Source organism: Mustela lutreola, chromosome 7, assembly GCF_030435805.1.
Source record: "Mustela lutreola isolate mMusLut2 chromosome 7, mMusLut2.pri, whole genome shotgun sequence".
Classification (NCBI taxonomy): domain Eukaryota; kingdom Metazoa; phylum Chordata; class Mammalia; order Carnivora; family Mustelidae; genus Mustela; species Mustela lutreola.
The window spans coordinates 57,366,019-57,385,540 of NC_081296.1; the positions used below are offsets into that span (position 1 = coordinate 57,366,019).

Sequence of the window (19,522 nt, forward strand, 5' to 3'; positions counted from 1 at the left end):
GCGCACCTCTTGTGCAGAACAGTCGGAAAGCGAGGAAGTTTGTAGAGATCTGAACTTTTGTATAGTTTCGAGGGCAGGAGAAAAAAAAAAAAAAAAAGCTAGGGCTCGTCCGGGATTTGAACCCGGGACCTCTCGCACCCAAAGCGAGAATCATACCCCTAGACCAACGAGCCAATGCGACAAAAGTGGTTTTATTTCCTCTGAACAGTACTTTCTAATGTGCAGTTGGCCGCCAAGCTGTTTCCGAGCTTTGTCCTGCATTGTGACATTTACATTTGGCCTTGCTTCGTTGTCTCTCATTTTCATGAAGTCTCACTCCTTTGAAGTCTGGCTCGGCCCTAGCCTCGCTTATTCTCCCCGATCCACATCCTGGACCCCTCCAGGGGCCGGATGGGGTGAGGAGGGTCAGTTTCCAGACCTCGCGCCGCGTGGGTGAGCTCCACCTAGCACGGCCGGACGGCTCTGGGCGCGAGCTCGAGCGCGGCGGGAGCGCGGCGGGAGTCCGAGGACCCGAGCGGAGCTCGCTTGCGAGCCTGGAGGGTCCTGAGCCTCAGGCTGGACGCGCGGGAAGCGTGTCAGTCTGCTACCACGTCGAACGAGCCTAACATCCTAGGCGGGAAATGGTGGGCATCAAAATCCCAGGAGCCCGAGTTGGTGGGAGGTGCGCCAGTCTGGCGTGTGTTCGGCCCTGAAGGAGAATCAAGGGTTCCATCTCCCACCTTTGTTTCACTTGTTCCCTCGGTCTGGAATTCTTCGTCTCAGCCAAATTCGCGTCAGATCCTGTTGGCCCTTCCTGTTCTGGCCCAAAATCTTTTTTGTAGAACTACAGATATGTATAAAAAGATAAACTAAAGCTGCCGTGTAAGGACCTCCCCCTGAATGGCTGTGTGTATGGAAGGGGGCAGACGCTCGGGTCGGGGGTCCCAGTCCAAGCGGTTTCTTCCTCAAGGTGGAGTCGCTCCGGGCGCACCACGCAGACAGCGCACACAGCGTTTATATATAATGTTCTGTATCAACGAGTGGATCAACTAGAAGCCAAAAGAATCAAGTGAGGGGACGTTAACTCAAAATTCTCCCAGCTGGCTGACAGAGTTGGCTCACACTCGCCACCTCACTAAGAAACTGCCCAACGGGATACATTTGTTCATATATGCTTGGAGAGCTCAAACTTTCTCTTGGGGACAGGAATAAGGTCTGGAGAAGTCGATTCCAGAAGACAAAATGCCCCGCAGGAAACAAGTGGTAGTCGACTGCAAACCCCAAAACTGCAGCTCCTCCTTCGAGCCGGAATCGAACCAGCGACCTAAGGATGGCCACACAGAAAGCGCGCTACAGTCCTCCGCTCTACCAGCTGAGCTATCGAAGGGGATACGAGTATTTCTTCTCTAGAGTCACCTATTCAGGACACCTACAAATAGGCGCGCGGGAGAAACAATCTACGGAGGCGTGGACATCGCAGGGTCACAAAGCCAGCCTCTGAGAAAGCCCCGCCCGCATTTCTGGGGACAACCCTTCGAGAGCCGGATTCCCCGACCGCACGGAGGGGCTTCCAAAGCAGGACGACCCGTGGGCTCCTCACAGGCACCCCCAGACCCGGTACATCACGAGGCCGCCCAGGGCTGGGGGCATCTGCTCGCCCGGGGGCGGTTGGCTGCCGTGAGCCCGCAGCCCGAGACCTCCCGCCGTGATGTGTGCGGCGTGGAAGCCGCCAACGGCCGGGAAGAACTAGGGAGTGCGGCGGTGGGACACGCAGCTCCGCCCGCGCAGCTCGGCGCCAGGCGGAGAGGGCGGGCCTCCCGGGTCTGGCTCGCGCCTCTTCGCTTTTCCTCACTTCCTGTGCTCGCCTCGGAATCCAACCGCTTCTGCACAGGCGAGGCGCAACTCTTCCGTGAATACGTCCACAGACTCGGGGAGAAAGAGGATGTGGAGCATAGCACATAAGGGTAACCCCAGTGTTTCCGCGAGAAAGGACTTCTGGAGAAAATATCTTAAGGTGTTTCAAAGAGGAAGCCGCAATTCCTCTGAGCCGATAACAAACTTAGTGACCCAAGTCTCGGCCTTCGTTTTCCCGCTGGGGTAGTCAAGTGTTGGAAAACTCGCGGTCACAGGAAACCTTGCGGAACAGCCTACTCCTCCCGAACGCCTCTTCCCTTTCGGGAGGGGAGCTTGTTCAGGGTTCAAAGCCTGTGCTGAGCGGGGCACTGGGCCGGACTCCCATGGTCTACCCCCACCCCCGTGCCGCCGCCCCCACCGCCCCCACCGCCCTCAGCCCTTCTCGGGCTCCGGCCGTCCTCCGGAAGGGCTCTCGCGGCGAGTCAGCACAGCCCCGGCGTCCGCGGACGCAGGGAGCGCTTCTTGCAGCTTCTAATGGACTCCGCCGCATTCCAGGCGGCAGACCCGCACTTGCGCACTAGCGCGTAAGAGGAAACGGATCTCTTCAGCTTGGTTTATTCAGGTAGTGGGACCGTGGCGAGAAAACACACGAATCGAATTTCCGCAAGGGTTAAAATTACCGGAGGGGAGGGCGGGAAGTCTTATTTAAAAGAGTAAGAAATAAGGATTAAGGCCCCAGCGAGATTTGAACTCGCGACCCCTGGTTTACAAGACCAGTGCTCTAACCCCTGAGCTATAGGGCCTCGTGAGCGACTTGTTTGCTTCTTTCTTTGAAAAGGAACGTTTTTTAATGCTGGGCCTTTGTTAGGAAAATTAAATGTAGGAAGTGGACAAAATTTGGATTTTGTTTCAATCTATTTACTCTTGGAATTTGGTCTGCACGCCCTTGCTAGGGATAACGCAATATGAGGGCCAGTGATAACAGACACCACTATTTTAAAGATCGGAGAAATCTGCCTAAACCTACACATTACAACCCGGAGTCCACCTCAGACCTCCCCTCGCCAGGGAGAGGAAACGCGAAGTAGAGGAAGTTGACGACCACAGATCTCTCGGCCTTCCCACCAACTTTCAACCTCCTTCTTCAAGTTCTTTCTGTGTATGGACCTTCCGTACAGCTCGAGCCTCTGCGCCAGAGCAAGCATTTGTTGGTTCGTTATTTAATTCATTTCTTCATGCAACAAACACGGAACTCCCAAATCTGTGCTGGGCTGTGCACTAGGAACAAGGCATCAGATACGGTCTTTAACTTGAAGTCCCTGTCACAGTCTTATGGAATAAGAGAAATTTAGTTTTTATGAAAGAGAATAGTGAAAAGTAGCTGTGCCAGCTGTGAGCGGGTGGTGGACAGTGCCAAGCTTCGCAGATTTGCAGGGTGAGCCATCACTCTTCAAATCTTCAGGTGGGAGTGGGATTTGAGCTGCACTTGAGAGGTTAATAGGCAGTTTGGCAAGGAGTGGCCTCTGGTAGAAGAAAATGTCTGAGCAAAGTCTGAAAGAAAAACCGAGGCTTTTAAGGAACCAAGGCCGTACACTGCCTGGGGCAGATATCTGCCCTCCTGGAAGTAACGGAAACGGAAGAAGTCAGGTTAGTAGGAGACTGAGAGATTTGTGGAATGAAGTTACACCCTTTTAAAAATCGAAAATGGACACTGAACACTATGTCAGAAACTAATGTTGTACTATATGTTGGCTAATTGAATTTGAACTAAAAAAAAAATATGGAAAATGGAAACTAACAAGGCATGGGTATGCAGAATGAATTGAAGGGAAGAAAAACCAGAGTCAGAGATACATCAGAGACTGGCCATGGTGCAGACGCTCAAACATAAAACCAAAAGAGATTGACCGTAATGGAACTGGAAAAGAAGGAAAGAATGAGGGAGATAGAAGGAAGACAGATTCAGCTGAAGTTAGATATGAATAAAAACTAAGAGATAATAAAGATGAAGGAGGCAGGACTTTCAAATATTATACCTTGATAAAGCAAGATGATGTTGCAGGAAAAAAAAAAAGTTTAAAGAGAAGGGTACCTAGAAAGGGCAGGGGATGGTGTGCAAGGATTTAGGTAGGATGAATTTGAAGTGAGATTGGGGGAGTTTAGGGAAATTGTACAATTGCTAGAATACTCTTATGTCTAGAAGTCCATAGATCAATAGGTCATGTTTAGATCAAATTACATAAGGTATCCTTTGAGTTATAGGCTCTAAGAGTTATGGGCTCTTGAAGGAAGAAAGTACAAAAAGAAAACTGGTGAGGCCTGAACATGAACTGAATAGATCTATTGCAGGCATTTGTCCTATGAGTGGACGTTCAGTATTTTTTTAACTTTTACTTACATCTGATAATTTCACATATTATTAGTAAGTCTGCCCTAGAAAAACTGCTTTCCCAGCATGTGGAGTGGGCATGTGATCTAGGTTCCACCAGTTAGATTCATCCAGGATAAGATTTCAATTTAAATGTATAAAGCAGGAATGATACCATAGGGAAATCACATATTTTTTCAGTGGTGAGATATGGGATTTCTTAAGTCTGTAGATCATTACCTTTCTTCAGATCTGGAAAATCCTTGGTCAGCTTTTCAAATGTTGTTTTGCTCTATTTTTCATTCTCCATTTCTGAAATTGGAATTACATCTTCATACCTTGTCCTTCATTTCTTTTACCTTCTCATCCATATTTTCTTTTTCTCTCCATGTTGCATTCTGAATAACATATTCTTAATCCACTAATGCTTGTTACAGCTGTGTTTAATCAGCTGTTAAATCCACCTACTGAGTCAACGTAATTATAAACTGTAATTTTCAATTCTAGAAGTTCTGGTTCTTTTTCAAAACTATGAAGCCAATATTTTTTTCCAGTTTTATTGAGACATAATTGACATACATCACTGTATAAGTTTAAGGTGTTCAGCCTAGGGGCACCTGGGTGGCTCAGTTGGTTAAGCATCTGTCTTCTGCTCGGGTCCTGATCCCAGGGTCCTGAGATCCAGCCCCACATAGGCTCCCTGCTCAGCGGGGAGCCTGCTTCTTCCTCTGCCTGCCGCTCCCCCTGCTTGTGCGCTAGCACCCTCTCACTCTCTCTCTTTGTTAAATGAATAAATAAAATATTTTTTAAAAATAAGGTGTTCTGCCTAATGGTTTGACTTCCATATATTGTGAAATGATTGCTGCTATAGTTAGCATCCACTATTTCATATAGATATAATAAAAAAAGAAAGCAAAGAAAGAAGGAAAAAAGCTTTTCCTTGTGATGAGAACTCTTAGGATTTAACCTTTGAAAAATTTTCATGTATATCATGCAGCAGCATTAACTGTAATCATCATGCTGTCCATTACATCCTTGTACTTAAGTTCTTATTTATCTTGTAACAAGTAGTTTGTACCTATTGACAATCTCTCCTAAACCCTTTCCCAAACCCTGCCTGTTAACCACAAATCTGATCTGTTCTTCTATGATTTGGGGGGTTTTTTTGGTTTTTGTTTTTGTTTTTAGATTCCACATATACATGAGATCATACAGTACTTGTCTTTCTCTGTATGACTTATTGCACTTAGCATAACGTCCTCAAGTTCCATCCATGTTGTCCCAAATGGCAAGATTTTCTCATTTTTATGGCTAAATAATATCCCATTATATATATATATATATATATATATATATATACATACATACACACACACACATATATCCCATCTTATATACATATATATATGTATGTTCCATGTATATATATGTATATTCCAGAGTTATATACCACAACTTCTTTATCCATTCATTCGTCAGTAGACACTTAGTTTGTTTTCATATCTTGGCTATTGTAAATAATGCTGCCATGATGCAGGTGTGTTTTTTAAGTTAGTGTTTTTGTTTCCTTTGGCTATATTCCAAGAAGTGGAATTGCTGGATCATATGGTGGTTCTGGTTCTGTTGTTTGTTTTGTTTTTGTTTTGAGGCTCCTCCATACCATTTGCTATAGCAACTATACTCATTTACAATCCTACCAGCAGGTAAGTCAAATTGTTGAATTTCCTCTTCCTTGCAGATGTTTACCACCTTTTCTTCTATTTCTTTAAACACATTAATGATATTCATTTTAATATGTATAACTGATAATCCCAATATTATTCTATCTATTGTTCTAGTTGATTCTTACTCATGTCACTGTGTTTCCTTGTGTAATTAGTCCTCTTTGTGCACTGCTCAATGTCTTGGCAAAATTATATGCAATGAATTTTTGAGGCCAAGATGAAGGCGACTTCCTGAAAAAATAATATATTATTATAAATATAAAAATAAATATAAATATAAAACCTTTTGTTTCTCCCAGGCAGGTGGAGTACTATCAGCCCAAAAGGATCCTAAAAATAGTTATTGGCTGGACATTTCCTGAGCCTTCAAGATGAAGTTAAACCCAAGCTTCTCAGGAGAAGTTGAAAGCTCATTCTTTCCAGTTTTCCTTGCTAAGCTTAGCTGACTTCTGCTGAGCTCCATTACAGTTATTGTAAGTGGGATGATAGAGGTAGGTTTACTTCTTGTTCATCCTTGCCTTATGGGAATAGCTCTTTAATATTAATGTTAATATTAAACTTAATATTTGCGGAGAGCATCTTACTTGCTTTTCCATTTTGGATAGGTGCTGGGTCTTGACATCTGTTCCTCTTATTTCTCCTATCCAGAGTCTGCCAAAACTATAGCTCAGTTTTGCAGTAATTAGCAAATGTCTTCAGAGCTACAAAAGTCAGTGCTTCCCTTACCTATCAGATTCCATCTTTTGCTTGGATTCTGCCCTAGTAGTTGCTTGCTACCATTTTAGTACTTTGATGCTTTTAAGGAGATATGGTCAAATCTTACCCAATATTTTTTCATTTTTCTTCAAGGAGTTTGGTCCAAATTAATTAGCCCATAATTACTAGAAAGGAAATTGGAGTTGTAGGACTGTAACATCAAGCATACTCCACCAGATGAACTGAGAAGCCGAGAAAACATCACCATAGAAAAGAGCATGCCAAAGTACAAGGAGAGGTGATAGCAAGAAAGGGAGCCTGGACACCTTCTAAGTCCCTACTAGCTATGGCCCATTCCAGAGTTCTCAGTGTTTTCCACTCTTGGAATCTATGAGATTTTCCTGGATTATCACAGAAATCCCCCTTTTTTATTTTAGCAAAAATTGTTTTCAACTTAAAGACTCTTAACTACACTAATGTACTCTCAGTATGTGCCTCTCTACCTTAATGCTTTTATCTTCTAATATTTAGATCAATATTTCCCAAATGACAGCCGTATACTTCCAACAGATCTTTGTTCTAGTTAACTTGATCCACTTATAATTCCTCAAATAGAACTCATACCTTTTTCAGTTGTTATCATTTGCTTCATCAACTAGAATGATTTCTCATTTCACCATACTTGTCAAACACTACTTACCTGGAAAACCATCTCGATGTTCTTATAATTCACAATGCCTTTACTGTTTATGGAGTAGATTTAATCTCTTCTTTCCTCTGAAATCCATGATACATTTTTTTTTTATCCTTGCCATTCCTTCCTCTTCACTCCCTCTCTTAAGATACTGAACAGGACAGATACAATGGAGGTGACCCATGACACCTAGACGTAAGCACCCAGACTGACATTCCCCTTCAACATATATTCAACTGTTTATGAAATTGTCAAATTGTTCTGTTCTCCTTCCCATATTTCTTCATCTTATATGAAAAGAGTGTCAAAAGATAACACACATTTTAATTTTATTTTTCAATTTTCCAGAGTTCTAAATTGTGCTTCTAATGTGCAATTAATTAGCAGGCAGAGAGAGAGAGGAGGAAGCAGGCTCCCTGCTGAGCAGAGAGCCCGACGCGGGACTCGATCCCAGGACCCCGAGATCATGACCCGAGCCGAAGGCAGCGGCTTAACCCACCGAGCCACCCAGGCGCCCCGGAGCGGATGGTTTTAAAGAATTTTCCCTTCAGTTTCTGGAGTGAGAAGAGCTGTTCCGGTTGGGCGGATCCAGGTTGGGTCCAATGGAGCGGAGGAGGAGGGGAAGAATTTCTTCCGTAGGGTCCTTTGGCAATATCTACACTCTTGGTCTCAGGTTGGAGGTTCAGAAGACAACACTGAAAAAAACCAGCAGAGAGATATAGCTAGGAAGTGCAGGCAAAACTTCTCCGTAGGTTTGGTAGCGTGGCCGAGCGGTCTAAGGCGCTGGATTTAGGCTCCAGTCTCTTCGGGGGCGTGGGTTCGAATCCCACCGCTGCCAGGGTTTTGTTTCTAAATAGTCGTAGCCTTCATCTTTCCTTCAAATAAAAGTGTAGATTCCTGCGGCATTTGGCCAAATCTCAAAACGCAGTATCTGAATTTTCTGAACACTTGGCTCTAGTGAACGAGTGACTCAGTTTACCGGCGTGGAGCTCGTAAGTCAAGCGGATCTCTAGAAGACACACTCCTCAGGATCCTCGACCTCCTTTCTGTTTAAGGGAGAGAATAGGTGTTGCTTGCCAAAGAGATGGCATTTAACCTGGGGCACTCTAGAGAGTGGAGATAGTTTTGGAATCTTGACATAACCTTGAAAGCGCAGTAAAAGTTAAGGTGGGGCATAGAGGGCATCAGGGAGTGAAGTGAGCCTTTGTCACACCGTTTGCTCCTAAAAGTTAACTCGAAAACATTCGACAATCCTACTCAGAGCTGAAGTAACAAATTCAGACAGTCAAACCCAGCACCCAAAGTGGTACCTGGTGCTTTCCTCCCAGACCCTTAATGGGTCACCTATAGGGTGTTCCTTCTTATTTCCCTTTCCTCTTGCCTCTGGTGTCCACACAGCTACTACATCACCCCTTTCCCTGCCTCCCACCCGCTTTCTGCCTCTCCCTCCAAGCCCACCATAAGGACAGCAAAGATGCGTGTTAGGCAGGAAGATAATAATTGAAGGAGACAGTTGCTCACCAGGTCAGGGAAGTGATTCAATAACCAGTCTTAGCCAGGCAAGGAAAAACATCCGGACTCCTACCTAGCCGGAAAAGAGTCCTAGGATGGGTTTGAAGTCAGAATTATAGCTCTTTAAGAAACATTCTCACTTTCTGTCCTTTGAGGGCAATGCCTTTCCTGCCCCATGTATGTGTACAGCCTTTGGTACCCAGAGGATGAATTGGGCATGATTTGGATACATATATACAGATTTGAATACATACTGCTTACAGATTTATGTTCAGGCACTGTCCCCTCCTCAAGACTTCAAGAAGGAGTAATGGGCTCATTCTAGTAAATGGTGATGGAACTTGACTGTCCTGTGCCCTAAAGGAGGCAAGAGCTCAGACTGTCCATCTGGCTTCTTACTCTAGTCAACCTCAACAATGATGACATTTTAGACTGGATAAATCTTTACTGCGGGGATTGGGGGTCATGTGTATTGTAGGATGTTTAGTAGCAGTAGTATTGTCCCAGTTATGACAGGATATCAGTAATATTGTCCCAGTTATGAAAACTGAAAATGTTTCCAGGCATTATCAATGTCCCCTTGGACATTGGAGGCAAAATCATCCTTAAAGACTGAGGGTACAACTGTCATGTCCCACTGTGTGGCTGGTCTTCTCAATACCCCAACAGTGACTTTTGAAGGGCAAAGTTTTCTAATTTTGTTGAAGTACAATTAATCATGTTTTTCTTTTATGGATCATGCTTGTGGTGCTGCATCTAAAAAAAATCTTTCCCTGATGCAAGGTGACAAAGATTTCATTCTAAATATATTTTTTTAAATTTTATTTATTTGACAGACAGAGATCACAAGTAGGCAGAGAGAGAGAGAAGCAGGCTCCCTCCTGAGCAGAGAGCCCAACGTGGGGCTCGATCCCATGACTCTGGGATCATGACCTGAGCCGAAGGCAGAGGCTTTAACCCACTGAGCCACCCAGGTGCCCCTCATTCTAAATATTTTGTGGTTTAGATTTATGATCCATTTTGAGTTCATTTTTTATGTGAAGTAAGGATCAAAACTGTTTTTTTAACATTTGTTGAAAAGCTTACCTTCTTAAACAGTACATTTATCATGAGCACTCAATAATGTATAGAATTGTTAAATCACTATATTGTACACCTGAAACTAATATAATGCTGTATGTTAACCATGCTGGAATTAAAATTTTAAAAACTTAATAAAAAATAAATTTGAAATGGTCACATTTCTCTACTGAATTGCCTTTGAAACTTTGTCAACCATTAATTGATAATATTATTTGTGGTTCTATCTCTGTACTCCTGTTCCATAGATCTACTTTTCATATTTTAATGCCAATACTATAGTCTTGATTATAGTAGCTTTTAATCTTGATGCCAGGCAGAGTGACTTTGCTCCAACTTTATTGTTCTTTTAAAGTTGTTTTTGGCATGCTATGTCTTTGAATTTCCATGGGAATTTTTGGAATCAGCTGGTCAATTTCTAAAAACAAAACAAAACCAGGGGTGCCTGGCTGGCTCAGCTGGAAGGCAAGTGACTCTAGATAATGGGGTTGTGGGTTCAAGCCCCACACTGGGTGTAGAGATCACTAAAATAAGTGTTCTTTAAAATAAAAACTTGTCTTAAAAATAAATAAAAACCAAGTCTTGCTGTTATTTTGATTAGGGTTACACTGAATCTGTAAATCAATTTAGGAATAATTTATATCTTAACAATATTGAGTCTTCTCATTTACAAATGTGAAAAAATTTTCCTTGTATTTAGGTTTTCTTCCATCCATCTCAGCATTTGTGTGTGTGTACAAATATTGGACATACTTTATCCCTAAGTATCTCATATTTAATTATTCTGTTGTAAATTGAATTGCTTTCTAAATTTTCAATTTCTGATTGTTCATTGCTAGGTATAATTATACATATGTAGATATAGTATAAACAGTAGTAATGCAATTAATTTTAAAATTTACCTTGTATCCAACAACTTTGCTAAATTCACTTATTACAGCTTTCTGTAGGTTCTGTAAGATTTTCACATAGCCTTTCACATTTTCTTGGAATAAGAAATACTTGTTTGTTTAAACCCGGATTCCTTCTATTTCAATTTTTTTCCATTATTGATTGGGCAAGAATCCCCAGAACAATGTTGAACAAAAGTGATGAAAGCAGATGCCTACATTTTGCACCCAGTCTTACGGGGAAAACATTCTGTCTTGTGTCATTAAGTGTGAAGTTCTTCATAGCTTCCCTTTATCAGGTTGAGGAAGTTTCCTTCTTTTCCTAATTTGCTGAGGGTTTGTGTCAGGAATGAAAGTGGACATTGTCAAATGTTTTGTCTGCTTTTTTTAGTAAGATCATATGATATTTCTTTTTAGTCTGTTGAAATAATAAATCACATTGATTTTGAGTATTAAGCCTACTTTACTCTTCTGGGATAAATACCACTGGATTCAGATATATTGTTATTTTAAATATTATGGATCCAACTTGCTAAAGCTATTCAACTAGGTGGGGAGGGGACTGGATTTCACATTTTAGCCACTGCCAGATTCGCTAACTCCAGAGTTACAGTTTCTTATTGTATTATTCTAAGAGAGGCCGTCATTTTGTTGATCCACAATCTACAAAACCGGCAGAAGGAAGTAACAGATACTAGCCCCCAGGCTCAAGTAATTACAACTCATCCCCCCCAGGCCGCTGCACTCAGAAACAAAGCCCGGGGCTCCGCCCGCCCCACCCGCCACGAGACAGGAACAGAATCTGCAAAGATGAAGCCTGCGCGTCTGAGTTTGGAGGCAGCCGCAGCTACAACGCCCCCCGCCCCCAACCCCGGATTTATCCTGCACAATAACCATTAGTCTCTCCTAACCTGGAAAATCTCTAAAGTGTTGATGCAGACCGCTCTGAGAGTGGCTCCAGAATCTCCCACAAGGCTCTGGGTCTCTGACAGTCTCCCAGATTCCTGGGCTGAAGCTTTGGGAGGGGTTTCTCTGTCCCACCTCTTCTATAAACTGTGTAAAAGGCCCCGGAAAAGTCAATACTTCAGAATATACTGATAGTCAGCGTCCGAGGATTAAATGAACCATTTAAGATCCACACTACCGTGTACTGGAAACCCCATTCTCAGCTGTCATTCAGGGATGTATTTGTTCTTAAAACTAAGGCGTTCAGTCCAGAGCTCCTTTCAGGTGTGCAGGAGGAGATAAGGGAGTGAGACGATTTAGTTCAACTCGATATGCATAAAAACACCAGACTGAAAGACAAGCAGAAGGACTCGGGAAGAGTCCTTCCTATATGTGGCTTCTTATTGTAATCTGCGGTCCTTTGCAACCCACGTGCTGTGTGGCTTGTGGTCTGGTAATGGTAGCCAAGCAGCATTTGGCAACTGCCACCCAGGCATTGATCCCCCCCAGGACCTTTCTTGGCTGTGTCACAGCAGGTGTCCCGAGAAAATAGCCTCTGTCTTCAGCCACTCTGACGAGACCCGCAGGACAAGTAAGCTGTCCTCAAAAGGTATACGAAGGCTTGTTGAAATCTCCTCAGGCACTGGTTTTCTCTGTTGTCTGCACTTGGGAAACTATAAAACACCGAGGCTTGGATCCCACCACTAGAGATCAGGGTGTCATCGGTCTAGAGTACGGCCTCCATGTGAGAAATTTTAAGAATTCCACACGTGCTTCTCATGAATCGAGTTAAGAGCTATGGCTCCAGGGACAATAGGAATCCTTTTGGACGTGATGTGCAGGGTCAAAAACCGGACCAAACCTGAGTGCTTTTGAAAAAAGGCATCAGCTATGAAATGAAGGTGACTTATAAACAGGGGCAGAATATTCTGAGATTGTGAAATCTGCCAGATAGGAGAGGGTAGCTGCAGGGATTGGAAGCCCCAGTCCGGCGTCTGTGCAGCTGTGGGACTTTTTCCTGTCACTTCTCACTAAAACGTCTTTCAGGGGAAAATGAGCACATGGTGTCACTGGGCTTAGAGGAAGGTCTGGAGAGGATGCTCCTTCCAGGGGCCCGGGCATGGCTGTGACGGGTGCATTGAGACTGACAGAATTTGTTCGCAGGGAACTTAAGTGCTGCTGTCTCTGCTCACCTGGGCATTTCCCCACACAAGTTCTGGAGCAGCAAGAGCAGTCTCAGAGGGTCGGTACTGCAATGCTGAGATGTCCACGTGGTGATCTGGGAGACCCCTAAAGTCCCCAAACAGTCAAATTCTAAAGGAATGAGCATCTACCCTTTCTCTCTGAGAACAGAAAGGAGACATCTCCCAGTATTTTAGGAATAGAGTATAAAACCATATACGGGCTTTGTGTTCTCAGAAGAAATAATTTAGCAGAGCCGCAAGTGTGAACTGTTTGATATCTCATCTGGTAAAAGGAAGGAAGGACTGTAGCGTTCCACTGGCATCTTTAGTTTATTGGTCAGACTCCAGCTCTAATTAGTGTTCAAGCATTTGCAAATACCCTAAATCTCCATTTGATAAGTCACGCTCCCAGGAAGGTAGGATTTTATGGCCTTAATTAGCTTGACTCTTCCTTTATCTTCCTTAGAAATCTGCAGCAAGAGGGGGAGGAAGCCAACAAAAATAAAACATACTCGGCACCTGCATCAGACCCACAGTTTTCTACTGTGTTTCAAATTGAATTCTCTCAGTAAAATATTCCTCTTGTTAGCCCTGGGTGGGAGATGAACAATCCAGAGCCTACAAGGGAAGTAAGCTTTTGCGATGAGCCCTGCTGTTCTCCCAACGCCACCCCCCCCCCAACTTGCTCTTAAGGTTAGGACTTTAGAACACAAATCTATGTGATAGAGCTGAGATGTAAAGAAAGTTACTATCAGAAAAAAAAGGCAGACCAGCCGTCCCCAAGTGGTAGCGTGGCCGAGCGGTCTAAGGCGCTGGATTAAGGCTCCAGTCTCTTCGGAGGCGTGGGTTCGAATCCCACCGCTGCCAAGCAAGATTTTTGCCAGTTGAGGAACTGAGGTCAAAAGATGAGGAATAAATATTCCAATAACTTGATAGGGTAGCACAGGATTGGGTGTGGGTTGAGTGGGTGAGTACACGAGGATCATGGAGGGTTGTCTTTCAGATCAGACTGTCGGAGTGCAGAAGGTCCCTGTTTTGCAGCTACGTAGCCTCTGGAAAGTCTTGCCATTTGGCAAAGCTTTTATATAAATCTTCAAAGACCAAGTTCACCAGGAGGCTAGGAGACCAGAAAAAAAAAAAAAATGTAAGACTTTACAGTGGTGCGTGTGTCCACAGAAGTAGCTGTCACACATGCATTGATAGGAGGATTGATGTAAGGGCTAGGAAGGGACAGGGAGTGTTTTTTTGTTTTACATTTTCCCCCTCGTAAATGGAAACGCAAAGAAGCTTTGCACCCAGTTGAGGAGCAAACATCACACAGTATCTCTTTTGGTCAGAGCGCAGAGCTCAGACCCGTGGGGGTGTACTATCACTGGCGCATACCAGCAACTTCAGAGCTGACTCCTTTGTCCCCAGGTCCCCACTGGCATGTTAGCTCTAGGCTCCCTGCTCCCTTTTCTGCCTCCCCACTGCAAAGCCCCATTTCTGGTCTCTCGATGCAGTGTCTCCCCTTACCTCCAGGTCTCCTTTCTGTGCCTGGAAGCGAGAAGGAAGGAGAGGGTCTGAGTGAAACTGTCAACAAGGAGGCAATACTCACGGGAGGAGGGAGGTATTTCAATTCTTGCAGATTTAAGTCCGGAATCCCTGACAACTAACTTGGAATGTTCACTCATGCTTGCTCTCAAAGAGCTGAAGAAGGTTTCTACCTCAAATCCAAACTCCTATTAGACATTTTCATCTCTTGAACTGTACGAACTTCCTGATCCGTGCGTGTGGTTTGGGAGCCCTGAAGAGTGGATGGGTGAGATTTGGTGTCCATAGTAACCCAATTTCAATGGAAGAGTTGTGTCTCTTTAGAGAGGCTGTGAAGGAGAGAGAGCCTTTGGGCAGAAAGGGAAATTTCATTTCAAGGAGGAAGTGAAGAAATGGAGGTGCCTCGAGTCCTTAAAAGAATGATGAAGAGAAACTTCAAGTTTTCTGGAGGCTTCTCGATCTAGGACTTTGAGTGTGGTTGTCCCCCTTTTGCTTAAGCATACCCACTTAACAAAAAATCATAATCCTTACTTAAGAAAGTATTCAGTCCCTACACTCACCTAGCTGCACTAAAATGGAGAGAAACAGTGATGCTGGAGTGGCCTCAATTTAAATTCATTGCAGTGGTCTCTAGCATGCCAGTCTTACTGTTTTTCATAAGCCTTTTAGTATACATTCTTTTTCTTTTTTTTTTTTTAATTTAGTATACATTCTTAAAGACTGTTCTTTCATCCCTTCTCCTGTGTCCTCAAAACAGCCACCACCTCCTTATACATTCTCACCCTCTGCTTTCTATTTCACTGAGAAAACAGAAGCAGCCATAGGAAAACCGCTAAGGTCCCCATTAACCTGCTTCTGAGTGTCTCTTTGCGTCTTGTTGCTGTGGATGACCTATGCAAGATCCTAGGCAAGCCATCTCTGCCTTCTGTGCTCTAGATGCCATCCTCAGTTGCTTACCCAAGAATATTCTTTCAAACAGTTGTTTCCTCTCTCTTCTGTAGGATCATTTCCAACAGCCTACTGGTTTGCTGTTATTATGATCCCATTATCAAATTAAAATAGTACATTCTGGCCCCAATTAGGGGATCAGATACAAGGCTCACCTTATATACCCACGGTCACTCTGAGTCTCCACGGGGCTCTTTCTAGGTCTCTTAGTATCATGCTAATGAGTGGTGTAAAGAGCTGAAATATGGGTGCATGGGTGGCCTGTGGGAATGGGTATTTCCTTTCTCCCTACTGCCTCCCCTCCAACACTCCTAGGAGGTGACGTAGATCAAGATGTATGCTTCTTGAACAAATTAGTGAGTGCCTTTTTTTTTTTTTTTTGCCCAGGATTGTGCTTGGCTCTCGGAGGCAAGGCTGGTCCTCAGGGATTCACTTTCTAGAATGCAAAAAATTATTTTCTCAAACAAATGGTGATACTCAACTCCACCATCTCCATCTAGTTTATAAAATGTGAAAGTAACTGAAGAGGTTAAGTATGAGATAATGTGGCAGAGTGGTCCAGTGCCCAGGGTTTAGATTACAGTCTCTTGGATTTGTGAGTTTAAATTCTACCACTGCCAATGCTTTGATTTTTTTTAAATAAAAAAATCCATCCTTTAAATTTCCCTTACATACTAAAAAGTCAGTACAAAAAATGCGATCTACAGCAGGTGTCTGATTCTGATTCATGAGGGACATCCTCACAATCCCGCTGGGCATATGTTACTGATTCCCACTGGGAAAGAAAATTATATATATATATATGCCTTTTCTATAGTTTACAGAGAAAAGAGAATTGCTGCTCTATGAAATAACTGAAATATTGTGATCTCTAAAAACCATTCTGATTAAAGAGAACTACAGCTTCTTAGATGAGTAGCTGATTTCAGATTTGGGACAAGAGACATACATGAAGACTTGGCAAGAAAGCAAGAATTTCTGAAACTCCTGGACCATATCAAAAGTTCTCAGGAGCCAACAAATTTCCGTTGACCAGAGATGGAACAAACTGATGACCAAAGGAATACTTACCGCAATACATTGAAAATAACAACACATAATGTTCTTTTACATGCAGTAAGAAAAACAACTCATTGATCACCAGTGGGAATAACTAGGGAGAAAATTATTTGATCAGGAATTTGGCAATTCTTGGATAAGAATCAAGCATTGTCTTTACCTATTATAAGTAAATTCTATGTAAGATAACTAAGTAGCTCTACTTGGTGAATAAAAGTTCTATGAAGAGGAAATCTAGCTAATGAATATGGAAGAAATATAACATTGGAAATCATGATTTAGCTGTGAAGATATTAATGTTTAACAGTAAGTTGATGAAGGAATTTACATTGGAAGGGTCAAGCTCTCTATATGCGAGCCCACTGACCAACATTAACATTTAAAACTGAATGTTTATTTGCCCCTGGAAGGGATACTCAATATGAAAAGTACATTGAATTTCTTCTGAAGTACTTTTGTAAAAATTCTGACCTGAACTTAATCAAGCATTAACAGTTAATGTTCTACTTTCAAGAAATGAAAGAGCAGAATAAATTATAATGAAAGAAAGCATTAGACAAAAAAGGAATGTACAACATTGTCTGAAAGAACTAATTCAATTTCTTTAATATCTCATTGGCAGAGAGAAGAAAAAGGAGAGAGAAACAGAGAGAGACTGATCTAAAAGAGAGGAGACTTAAAGACAATGCAATCAGATATATGTGTAAAGTTTGTTTCACTATTGATTAGGTTAAAAACCTATTTAAGTGCCATTTTGAGAAAATCGGGAAATTTTAATATGCACTATATATTAAAGTACAAAAGACTGAATGTTAACTTTATTAGGTATAAATTTGTGGATATGCAATAAATGTTCATATGACTAGAGAATCATGCTGAAATGTAAATAGTGATGATAAATGACACCTAGATTTGCTTCATCATACTTCATATAAAAAAAAATAGAAAGGGGGACCCTGTCTGGCTCAGTTGGTAGAACATGGGACTCTTGATCTCGGGATCATGGGACCCTTGATCTTGGGATCGGGAGTTCAAGCCCCGCATCTGGTATGGAGTCTGTTTTTAAAAAGAAAATAGAAGAAAAAGGGACAAATAAAGAAATCAGTAAAGCCCTGGAGATTGCTGAATTTGGATAATGATTATGATTATTGTATGTCACCATTTACTTTACATGAAAATTGATAAAATGACGATAAAAATGAAATTCCCTTAGACTTTTGAAAAGGTACCATTTTTATACTTAGTATTTACAAAAATCTGATGTGAAATATAATTTTCTACTTACATAGATAAAAACATTCTCATTCTCTAGAACCCATTAATATTTAGTATTCTATTTTTAGTGTCCTGATATGTATCCAGAATGTGTCAGTGTTGAGCATCCTGCTCATCTATGATTGGACTATATCATTGTATGAATTAGTTCCCGATAATTCAGATTAACTACCTTTATTTTAACTACATTTACCAGAGTTTTCCCTAATAAAACTCCTGTAAGATTATGGTTAGACATTCAGGATTGACCACTCATTATTTTAACATCGACATTTTATATTCTATACCTTGTTATTCTTAATATTTTGGGGAATAGTTCAGCATATATGTAAATAAATAACCACAAACCAAATGAATTTATTGATTTTTTCAATTAAAACACTTTATATTGGGGAGTTTTATGTTAAATTAAGCACAGACTACATAGAGAAAGTTCCCATATATATTCTAACTGCCTTACATCCACTCTTTTCTCCTATAGTGACAACGTGCACTGCTGCAGTATATTTTGCTGCAATCAATGAGACAATTTTGACGGTTCATTAATAATTAAAATCCATGGTCACATTTCACTATGGCAAAATACCTGTGCTCAAAAGTGAAGCTTGTTCCCAACAGGGTAAGTAAGAGAGGGTTGCAGGAAAGCGTGAGATGACCAGAGCATGCAAAACTACAGATCCTGCTCGGCTGACCCTACCTGCCTGGTACCGCACAGAGAGAGCAGCACGGGCTCCAAGGAGCCGCCCCTATCCCTGTCCTCACAGGCGCAGATATACCTGTCGCCCACTCAGGCGGCGACCGCACACTCGCTCCAGGCAAGGGCACTGGAGATGGCATGCCGACACTCTGGGGGACCTTCGCTGGCTGGGTGAGGTGTTCTGGGGAAGGCGAGCTCACACCAGGTGGGATCTGAAATGTCTGTGAAAGACGTGACCCAGAGCAAACGAGTCCATCCAGGATCACACCGAGCATCTCTGCCCCTCTTGTCTTCCGGGCGCCTCCGGGAAGCCCACAGAACCCTGAGCTACTTCAGCGAGCAGCCGGCCCTGCCAAAGGAATCCAGGTCGGTGCGCAGAGGAGGGGCGCCCAGGACAGGAGCTGCGGGAGGAGGGGAGCCACACTGGCCGCGACGCCCGGGCTCGGTGGACGTGGTCTCCCCGCCTAGCCCCAGAGCTTCTCCCATCACTTCCCGGTGGGTGACCCCGCGCCGAAAGTGAGCCGACGTCCTGGGGGGCAGCCGGGTTTGGTGCGTGTTGGGCGGGTGCATGGGTGGGTGGGGTGGGGTGGGGATGGAGCGGGCACGTCAGAACCCTGGGTTGGAGGAGGAGGCCGAGGGCCCTGAGAGCGGGCGTTCCTCCACCCGAGCCTGAGGTCCTGCGGTTCGCGGCCGCCTCCCCGGGGCCCACCGGGGTGGGTTCTCCTTTCATTTGCTCCGCAAACCCTGCCCCACCCGAACTCACGCAACCCTTTTGCCAACCCCTTTCCCCTCCCCGCTAATCCGGTTTCTGGCCCCCGGCCCACTCTCCCCCCGACCCTTCCCACTGAGGAAAGGAACTCGGAGAGGAGAAAGGAGGCAACAGGTGAGAGCCCGGGCCCTTGAAAATCGTGTCTTGAAAATCGCCGCCAAGGAGTGCCTGGCTACCGGCAGGTCGCAGCGCGTGTTTAACTCGCTTCAAAGGGAACTTCCGACCAATCCGGGGCAAAGTGCACCTGGGGGCGGGCGGGTGTCTTGGTCCCGTCATTTCCAGAAAGAGCAGTGACTCAGCCTTGACACCGCGCAC

General features: G+C 43.7%; 5 non-coding genes across 5 annotated transcripts; 2 read left to right on the plus strand and 3 right to left on the minus strand.

Annotated features, from left to right (window-relative positions):
- Positions 1 to 101: 101 nt before the first annotated feature.
- Positions 102 to 173, minus strand: TRNAP-UGG (transfer RNA proline (anticodon UGG)). The gene has a single exon. It is a non-coding gene; the product is annotated as a tRNA-Pro (tRNA).
- Positions 174 to 1,275: 1,102 nt separating this feature from the next.
- TRNAY-GUA (transfer RNA tyrosine (anticodon GUA)) lies at positions 1,276 to 1,366 on the minus strand. Its single transcript is given in 2 exon segments — positions 1,276 to 1,311; positions 1,330 to 1,366. It is a non-coding gene; the product is annotated as a tRNA-Tyr (tRNA).
- A 1,197-nt stretch (positions 1,367 to 2,563) lies between these two features.
- TRNAT-UGU (transfer RNA threonine (anticodon UGU)) lies at positions 2,564 to 2,636 on the minus strand. Its single transcript has one exon. It is a non-coding gene; the product is annotated as a tRNA-Thr (tRNA).
- A 5,435-nt stretch (positions 2,637 to 8,071) lies between these two features.
- TRNAL-UAG (transfer RNA leucine (anticodon UAG)) lies at positions 8,072 to 8,153 on the plus strand. Its single transcript has one exon. It is a non-coding gene; the product is annotated as a tRNA-Leu (tRNA).
- Positions 8,154 to 13,711: 5,558 nt separating this feature from the next.
- On the plus strand, positions 13,712 to 13,793 carry TRNAL-AAG (transfer RNA leucine (anticodon AAG)). Its single transcript has one exon. It is a non-coding gene; the product is annotated as a tRNA-Leu (tRNA).
- Positions 13,794 to 19,522: the final 5,729 nt, after the last annotated feature.